This window comes from Triticum dicoccoides, chromosome 7B (genome assembly GCF_002162155.2).
Source record: "Triticum dicoccoides isolate Atlit2015 ecotype Zavitan chromosome 7B, WEW_v2.0, whole genome shotgun sequence".
In the NCBI taxonomy this organism is placed as follows: domain Eukaryota; kingdom Viridiplantae; phylum Streptophyta; class Magnoliopsida; order Poales; family Poaceae; genus Triticum; species Triticum dicoccoides.
Window position 1 is genome coordinate 773,127,078 of NC_041393.1, and position 10,167 is coordinate 773,137,244.

At 46.6% G+C, this 10,167-nt stretch overlaps 1 long non-coding RNA gene across 1 annotated transcript; it reads right to left on the reverse strand.

Annotated features, from left to right (window-relative positions):
• Positions 1 to 8,714: 8,714 nt before the first annotated feature.
• Positions 8,715 to 9,856, reverse strand: LOC119337369. The gene is made up of 3 exons (XR_005163252.1): positions 9,621 to 9,856; positions 8,878 to 9,191; positions 8,715 to 8,789 (listed from the first exon to the last, which is right to left on the reverse strand). It is a non-coding gene; the product is annotated as an uncharacterized LOC119337369 (long non-coding RNA).
• Between the last annotated feature and the right edge of the window lie 311 nt (positions 9,857 to 10,167).

Genomic DNA, 10,167 nt, shown 5'->3' on the forward strand with positions numbered 1-10,167 from the left:
AGGGGAGGGGTGCGAGGGGTCGGCGGCGGCGGTTGAGTAGGGAATCGAGGGTGCGGGGGGTCGGCGCGGCGGCCGGTGGACCGGGGGGTGCTCGGCGGCGAGGGGGACCGGATCTGGCGAGGTGGGATAGCGATCGAGATGGAGGGGGATCGAGATCGAGTGTCCATGAAATTTAAAAATATTCATGATAGTTCAAAAAGTGCCCATGAAATACAATCGAGAAATGAAGGCTACGATTTAAATAAAATCGATCTTAGCAAGCTATTTGTTCACAATCTTCTTGCCCTTCTTTTTCGCAAATGGAGTTCTTCTGTGGAACGGACGTCCTTTAGGTAGGGTGGTCCTGCTTCTTCTTGTGGTGTATGCTGCTACTTCATCATCGTCGTCATGTTCGATCCTCGGGTCGCCGTACTTGTCGAAGTCTTCCTCATTGGCTACTCCATTCATTCCGATGATCTTCCTTTTGCCTCTCCTCACGACAACACGACTGGGCTTTGACGGGTCGGTAATGAAGAAGCATTGGTCAACTTGGGAAGCCAGTACCCATGGCTCATTTTTCGCGGTGACATTTGCGCCCGGGGTCTTGGATTTAGCTTCGGGTATAACCATGGTGGTGAAATACCGGTCTTCTTTTAGGACGCTCTTCGCCCATCTGACACGGAACATCGGGACCTTCTCTCCAGCGTAGCTCAGCTCCCAAATCTCCTCGATCCTTCCGTAGTATCTGTCCTTGTCATTACCGGTGTAGGATTCCATCGTTACCCCGGAGTTCTGATAACCATCGCTCTTCATGTCCTTGGCCTCGGTGTAGAATGTGTAGCCGTTGATATCGTACGCCTCATAGGTCATCAGGTTGTGCTCGGCGCCCTGTGACAAGGCGAATATGAGTTGTTCTTCCGCGGAAGAATCCTCATGTAAAGGGTACGACAGAAGCTTCTGCTTGAACCAACGCGTGAAACATGAGTTGTGCTATTTGATTATATCTCCATCCGTCCTCTGTTGGCCTCGGTCATTGTACGTCTTCTTAATAAAGGTTTTGTGCTCTACCACCCAAGGATCGACCACGTCTATGTGTTGTAGCGCGACTAGGTTTGCTCTTTCAAAGTCGGCGAGTCGACCCTCTAAGTCGACATGCATTTCGCGGCGACCCTCACGGTGACCCCATCCAGCGAGCCTGCCGAGGTGCCTGTTGACGGGCAGACCAACGGGGTTCTCAATGCCTAGATAATTCGTGCAGTAGGAGATGCACTCTTCGGTCAGAAAGCCCCTGGCTATACTTCCCTTTGGACGTGACATGTTGCGAACGTATCCTTTGATGACACCATTCATCCTTTCGAATGGCATCATGCTGTGCAGGAACGTCGGCCCAAGTTGGATGATATCCTCCACTATATGGACCAGCAGATGCACCATAACATTGAAGAATGCGGGCGGGAAGTACATCTCAAGATCGCATAGTATCACCACGATCTCTTCCTGTAGCCTTCTGAGTTGCCTCACGCCAATCGACTTCCGAGAGATGACGTCGAAAAAGTTGCATAGGCCAAATAGCGTTTCACGGACGTGCGCGTCCATGATCCCACGGATTGCAACTGGAAGTATCTGCGTCATCAGCACGTGACAGTCGTGAGACTTCATCCCACTGAACTTCTGCTTCGCTGGGTCTAGGTATCTGCTTATCTTCCCCGCGTAACCGTAAGGAAGTTTTACTCCTAGGAGGCAGGTGAAAAACTGCTCGATCTCCTCCTGACTTAGAGTGAAGCACGCGGGAGGGTAGTCATTTCCGGTCTTCTTGGCCTTTTTGCCTTTGCAACGACTTACTGTGTCCTGCTTCGCCTCATCATCATCATCATCATTAGCGTGAAGCTCCTGCCTGATGCCCATTGATTTCAAGTCTGCCCTTGCTTTCGGCCCATCTTTGGTCCTCTCTGGCATGTTGAGCAGGGTACCAAGCAGACTCTCGCACACGTTCTTCGTGATATGCATGACATCAAGGCTGTGAGGCACACGGTGGATCTTCCAGTACGGCAAGTCCCAGAAAACAGACCTCGTTTTCCATACCTTCAGCAGCGGCTCTGGCGCCTTTCGCTTCTTTCCCGGCTCTGGCGCCTTTTGCTTGTTTCCCGGCAGTGGGCAGTCTTTCCAATTTTTCAACAACTTGTCTATTTCCTCGCCGCTCCTCGTACACGGGCGTTTTCGGGGTTCGGTTTCACCATCGAACAGATCCTTGCGTTTCCTCCACGGGTCATCGTCGCGAAGCCACCTTCGATGTCCCATGAACACGGTTATCGAAGACCCGGGATCTCTATCTAGCTGGCGATACGTTGTGTCATCCATGCACCTTACGCATCCAGAAAATCCGTGGACTACCTGCCCCGCGAGATATCCGTAACCGAGATAGTCGTGCACCGTCGTGAGCAGTGCGGCTCTCATAGAGAAATATTCTTTCTCTGCGGCGTCCCACGTATTGGCTGGCGTTTTCCACAGTGTGTCAAGCTCCTCTTTCAGCAGCCCCAGATACAGATTGATGTCGTTCCATGGTTGTTTCGGCCCTTCAATTAGCATACTCATGTGAATGTACTTCCTCTTCATGCACAACCAGGGGGGAAGGTTGTACATCCATACAAACACAGGCCAGGTGCTATGTGTGCTTCTCTGGCTGCCAAACGGATTGACTCCATCGGTGCTCGCGCCCAGCACGATGTTCCTTGGATCCTTCCCAAATTCTGGGTCTTCGAAGTTCAACGCTTGCCACTGGCTCGCATCCTTAGGGTGACTCAGCATCTTGTCTTTTTTATCTATCTCCGGATCATTTGCGTCATCTTCTCGCTTCTTCTCCTCCCTATCCGCGTGCCAACGCAGGAGCTTTGCTACCTTAGGGTCCGCGAAATACCGCTGCAGACGAGGAGTGATCGGAAAGTACCACACCACTTTTCGAGGAGCTTTCTTCCTCTTCTTGTATCGAGTGACGCCGCAAACCGGACATATGGTAGACTCCGCGTGCTCGTCCCGATAAATGATGCAATTGTTCATGCACACATGGTATTTCACGTGCGGTAAATCCAGAGGACACACGATTTTCTTAGCCTCCTCCAAACTTGTCGGGCACTTGTTCCCCTTGGGAAGACGTTCGTGCCAGAATGACATGTTCTCGTTGAAGCATGCGTCGGTCATTTTGTGTTTTACCTTCATCTCCAGATCCATGAGCGTTACTTTCAGGCGGGTATCCTCGGGCCTGCGTCCTTCATACAATGGAGTAACCGCGTCTAACTCAAGTTGATCCATCTTGGCTTTCTCTCGGGCGGCAGCTCTTGCGTTATCCGTCTGCTTGAGAAGCAGCTCTTGAATATGAGGGTCCTGCATCCAGCCCATCGATGGTCCAGCGTCGTCTGCTCCGCCGGCATCATCATCTTCATGATCATGCCCGTCGTCTGCTCCGGCATCTTCCTCATCATCATGTCCTGCATCTTCTACATGATGACTGTGTACAGCATCACCGTCGTGATCATCTCCTGGGGATTCTTCGTCTTCTCGCCCGCCCGAGCCGCGGTGGTTGTCTTGCTGCCCTTCCTCATTTCTTGCCCGGCCCCCATGGACGACTTCTTAGTCATCTTCATCACCTCGCCACCGATAGCCATCCATGAAATCACGCAAGAGCAGGTGGTCCCGCACCTGCCCGGAATCCGGGTCCGCAATAAGGCTCTTCAGCTTACATCTTCGACACGGACATCTTATCTCCGTCTCGTTCTTTTGAAGCATCTCGGCCTTCGCGGACCTCAAAAACCTATTCACGATGCCTTCGGTCATCGTGCGGACCATGGTCGCCTGCGGGGTAGAGCAAAACGATATTTTAGAACCAAGAAAAAAATTGGCATGACTTTCCCTAAAAATAGGACAAAAAAGAATGCTTAATGCCAAAATTCTCGCCGAAACAGAAATGAATCAACATTCCGGCAAAATATTGGCAACTATCGCATTTCAAATACCGGTACACCTCCAAACACAAACACATATGCAACACCACAAACATATGCAACACCACGAACATACATAGATCTAGCTAGGCCATAAAAAGTGCATGTGCACATTGTTGTAGGGAGAACAACATAAATATAGCTTCCCCCCTTACTTACCTATCAAAACAAGGTAATTTAACGAATTAATTTGAATGAATCTATGGTGGCAATGAGGTGAAAAATATGAGGCACCCGAGACAAGGAGGAGGTGGAGAGAATGAAGTGGGGAGAAAGTGAGTGTGGGTAGGGGAGAGGCTGTCCAAAATATCTTGTTGCTGCCCACTTACTAATGGCGCACCAACTCTAAGTGCGCCATTTGTAATCCACGTTACTAACGGCGCATCTTCTGGTGGTGCGCCATTAGTAGTTTTGCAAAAAAAAAACATACTAATGGCGCACTGTTCCACAGTGCGCCATTACTAGTTTAAACTAGTAATGGCGCACGGTGGAACAGTGCGTCATTAGTAGTTTTGCAAAAAAAGGAATAAAAAATATAATAAAAAAAACAACATTAGTGGCGCACTTTCCGATAGGTGCGCCATTACTAGTTACAACTAGTAATGGCGCACTTAGTCTGGATGCACCATTAGTATGTTTGGACAGGCGCACTAGTTCAAAAAAATTTGATACTAATGGCGCACCTTGGGCAAGGTGCGCCATTAGTAGTTTCGACTCTAATGGCGTATCAGAGGGTGGTGCGCCATTAGTATATACTAATGGCGCACCGCTTGTCTGGTGCGCCATTAGTGTCAATCCCATCTATAGCCCTTTTTCTAGTAGTGTGCCTAGGAAACTCAATTAGTGTATAAAAACGCCAAGCAAACCCTGAACAAGTTTAAATTTCAGCGCGGATATCCTGTCATTCCATGTTGCCTGTAGAAGAAAATACAAGGCGAAAAGAGGTAGTGATTATCGTTTCGCCCACAAAGGGGACACATTTCCTTATCGGAACCATGAGGCTTCTTTGAGAGAAGCTCCGGTTTGTAAGAGGTTTGTAATAAAGCTTGGTCCAAATTGCACAATGTTTTTACCACGACATATATGTGCCATGACGTGACACCATGCCCATTTTCATGACTTTCTTGTGAGTTTTGGATTTATGAGGATTTAAAAACCGAGATTCCAAATCTTCGAGGATGAGGCAGGACGCCGGTACGGTTGTAGTTCATTTCCATTATTGGCATTGGACCTAAACATGCACAAGGACACATTTATTATTTTTCTGGCAATTTTGATGAACTAGAGCATGTATTTGTAGTTCAGATTTGAATTATGAACATTAAATTCCTAGGACACTAAATTAGTGTATAAAAAGGCCAAACGAACCCTGAATAAGTTTCAATTTCAGGACGGATATCCGGTCGTTCCATGTTGCCCGTAAAAGAAAACACAAGGCGAAAATAGGCAGTGATTATCGTTTCGCCCACAAGGGGACATGTTTCTCTAAGGGAACCACAAGGCTTCTTTGAGGGAAGCTCCAGTTCGTAAGAGGCTTGTAATAAAACTTGCGCCAAAATGGACAAAAAAATTCCTCGACATATATGTGCCATGTCGTGACACCATGCCAAGTTTCACAATTTCCGGGTGAGTTCTGGATTTACGGGGATTTAAAAACCGAGATTCTTCTCACGAAATGTTTTCAAATAGCACACGTGGCTCACTCACGAAAGTTGTGTGCCTCCCAAACCGTGGCCGATGCCCCTCCAGCTGCGCGCGCCATCTAAGTCGTGCGTTCTGATTGGCCAGAACCCAAATCCCACAGATCGTATGTCTGCACAGTTGGATGCTCCCAGATCAAACGGCAATCCTCACCCCTTTCGACATCACATGCAATACATGGGTAAGCACTGTGCGCATGCATCGTGCTAGCTCGTGCTTCCTTCTCTACTAAGTTTTCTATATTAATGTTGTTATATATCCAAACACGCTACCGTTTCCCGCCACTCCTCTCATCGGTTTCCCGCCTCTTCTCCCATCGCTTTCCCACTGTCAGTGTCATTGGTCATTGAAGGCTAGGCGGCGACACACCGGCCATGTAAGGGCCTGTTCGGTAGCTCCCCAACTCCAATAAATCCTCAAATCCAGCTTCTCTTTTCGATCGCCAGCTTCCCACGCGAGCGCTAGCGCTCAGAAATCCGTTCGGTGTCTCAGCTCCAGGTTTCGATCGTCATAGATGGGCTGCCAGCCATCTTCAGTGGGATTCGGCCTTATTGGACATTGAGGAGAGGCCGAAGTGAGCCCAAGATGGAGGCTGGATGGAAATCCACGTGAGGCCCTGTTCCTAGGGGCTGAAAAGATGGCTAAAGGCCTGGTTTGGAGTGCCTGGGGCGCATTTTTCAGCCTATTTCGCTGGCAGGCAGCGTTTTTCTCCTTTTTCTTTGCTTTCATTCTCTAACAGAGATGACCAGATTCACTAGGGCAAAGAGTTGCCTTTTCTTTTCTGTGCATTTTTACTAATAGAGAACTATAAAGGGTAGTTTGCAATACTTTCTGCATATAAATTATAAATTATTAAACAGAAATGTATTTTGAATGAAAATACATATATGGCAACACATATCTTAAGGACCAAGACAGTCTGCACGTATTTCATATAACAAAGGGCACAATATTTGCATAAGTTTGCAAATCAAAAGTGGTACATGTTCCTAACATGTACTTCACCAACCTAGAGCAATGTCAGTAGCAAGTTGGTTCCTAAACAGATCCATGTCAACACCATTTTCCTCCGAAGTAGATGTATCTGAAGCATTTGTCGGAACAGCAAATTTCCTATACCGTTCAGGAATTGTTGGCACATAATCCGGATCCCTATCACATCGAACAAAGTGGAGATCTGATTTGTCATGGAAGCGAACATAGTTGTGCAATGCCATAGTAGCAGCAACTATCATCTTTTGGGTTTCAGTTGAGTAGCTTGGCATCTTCAAAAGTATTTGCCATTTCATCTTCCAAACTCCAAAGGTTCTCTCTATGCAATTGCGTTTGGATGAATGGATCCTATTGTATTTCTCCTTAGGAGTATTCGGTGGTGCGCCTCTTTGAAAGTCACGGACATGATACCTTTCTCCTTTGTAGGGTGCAAGATATCCAATTCTATTAGGAGAGCCAGCGTCTACAAGGTAGTACTTGCCTAAATAACATACAGAGTAATGAATGTAAGTTGTTGGATATATGACATAACTTGCAACAAGTAAAAAATCTCACCTTTTGGAGGATGGGGAAAGGTATCCTTGTCCATATGCATTGCGGTATATAGCACAGTTGTGTCATGCATAGAACCAGGTTGACCAATAGAAGCATAAGTGAAATGCATATCAAAGTCACATATTGCCATCACATTCTGAGTTATTGCTCCGGTTCTTCCGATGTACCTCACTTGTCCCGCCTCAGGAATAGAAGCCCTAATGTGAGTCCCATCTATTGCACCAATGCAGTCTTTCAAGTGTGGATAAGCCCTCCTATCATTCAGAATCCTTGGATGTATGGTCCTAAAATTTGGGTCCTTAGGCTTGATGTAGTCAGCAGACATCTTCACGGCACAAAGTAGTACCTCATGGAATTTGCGGTGGATTGTATCTGCGGAATGCTTGAAACGGTTTTGGGTTCTTCTATTTGATTCACACCCACCCAAGGTCCACAGGAACATAGCAAGAGACTCATAACTACTAACGAATGGGGAATGGCCGAGCCCATACTTATCCTTCAACAAGTCATGAAGTTCAAAGAATACCGTCGCCTTCATTCTCATCATGGTGAATGTCTCTCCGGGTGTACCGATAGTCTCCTGCAACCATCCAAATCCACTCAAGATAGATGTCCTAGGATTGGCCTTCATCACCCAATTGTCACAATACTTCCCAAATATGGTTGATGCACTCACATACATAATGTTCATTTCTTGTGCATGGGCACGAATCATTCTTTTCTTCATTTCATAATAGTTTTCATTGTCACTTTCACTGTCAGATGACATCTGCACATACAAAGCCAATGAGTTAACAAACAATGGTTAGCATGGAGAACAAGAAATATGAAGACGAAACTCCACTCCATACATAAATATTATCGATCCAGTTATTACAAGCCATATAGGAAACAATTGTTCAAGAGTGAGTACTTAAAATATTGTTCAACCACTGACATAGTAAATAAAATGGTTCGGTAGCATAGGACATAAGCAACCATCACATATATGGCATAAACTGGGAACTACTAGTTCCCGTACTTGACATTGAACTTCCTCTTTAGCCAACCCAAACGAGTGTGAACACTCATGCTCAAAAACATCTCCCTTTGCTCTCTCTTGATGAAAAGCTCAGAGGCAATGAAGTGCTCATCACTGCCTTCTATTGCACCACAAGCAATTGCTTCCTTCATAACAGATGCAACAGAGGTGGTGTCATCGTGCTTAAAGAACGACTGAAACGACGAATGTGATTCCTTACAAATGTCCCCGATCATTGTAATCTGCTCCTGCATCACTTGTGCGGTCTTGGGTTTCTTGTTTGTGTCACAAATGATCTTGCCAAGCCTCTTATTAACCTTTGGTGTAATAGGAGATGGTGCCTCTTCGGGATCCTCCAACAAATCAACATCTTCTATTTGCTCAAGATTTATGGCACTTGATATTAGTGCAGTAGAAGTAGGGGGGATGCCAGAACTCGGATTCCAATGATCGGAACCGTCACTTGTGATGTCTTCAAACATGATGCGCAAGTTCTCTTCATTGCGAAGTCCATGCTTCCTGAACTTGTAACAACCTGGAATGTCCTGTAAATATACAAACAAGACAACATTTGTCAACAACAAGTAATATGAAGAAAGATATGATATGCACAACATGAGGATGAAAACTCACTATCTTTGCCTTCTTCCACCACTCAGCATCTTGTTTCACAGTGTTGCGCTCTGTGTCCCATCCCGCTCCTGTCTCCTTCAACTTAAGTTTCTTGAATACACCATATTCACCTCTTAGTTTGTCCCATTTGTTCTTCAATTGATCATTTGTGTACTCCAACCCTGTTCTTATTTTGAATTGCCTCACCACCTCATCAGATGCATTGGAGGTCAAGTGAGTATTTGGCCTATTTCCAGCTCTCACTTGCTGGACAAACAACTCGGTGATAATCCGAGTGTTCTCAATAGTCCATTCGGCAACCATTTTCAACAACTCTATATAAAAGTCCATGTCACTTTGTGTGTGCTAATAAAATTGTATGCTCTCATATATATAAAGATTCATGTCATAAAAACAACTGTATGCTCTCATTTATAAACATATTCAGAGACTATTTCATCTATAAATCTGTACGTATGTATATGGAATATCTCATTTATAAACATATACAGAGTCTATTACATCTATAATTCTGTACAGGGACTATTTCACTTATAAATCTAAAAATCATAGCTCCCATCTATAAATCTGAACCAAATGATAGCTTTCGTCTACAAATATGTATGCTCACATTCAGAAAAGTTCATCTTATTTACAAAAGATTGTGCATCTGGACATCCAAAAATCTGGACCAAATGGCCTGTAACTCAATGTAAAATAAACTGAATGGAGAGTGGTGAGGTTGCACATCTGCACGAGCTCACCTTGAGCTTCTCGAGCGGCGACGGCGGGGCAGAGGAGCAGCGTCGCCGACGACGGGGGTGCCGGCTGCTGTCAGGTGGGGGCGGAATGGGGCGAGCTTGAAGGAGTCGCGAGCGTCACGAAGAAGGGCTGCTCGAGGACGAGACCTTCTTTGGGGTGGGGTCGAGGTTGCCGGACGAAGTTGACCGGTGAGGATGCGGTGGCGGGATGTCTGGCGGCTAGGGTTGGACTAGCCGGTGGGGATACGGCAGGAGGAGAATGGGGATCGAGATGTATCGAGACTTCTCCAGCTTATCTATCGAACAGGTATGTCACTTGGCGGTGGCACATCCTCGTAATAAAAGTGAACTCCAGCTTTTGCGTTTTCTGGGATCTCCAAACGAGCAGCTCCCGGTTTTTGCACGTAGCCAGGCCACACATCCCAGAAGCTAGCTTCGTGGAGCCAGGGTGTTCGGGCCAGCTCCGCTCCTGGATTCAGGGAAGCTGGGAGTTGGGGAGCTGCCGAACAGGCCCTAAATATCGCACACAGTTTCTAAAAGCAGTATAGTG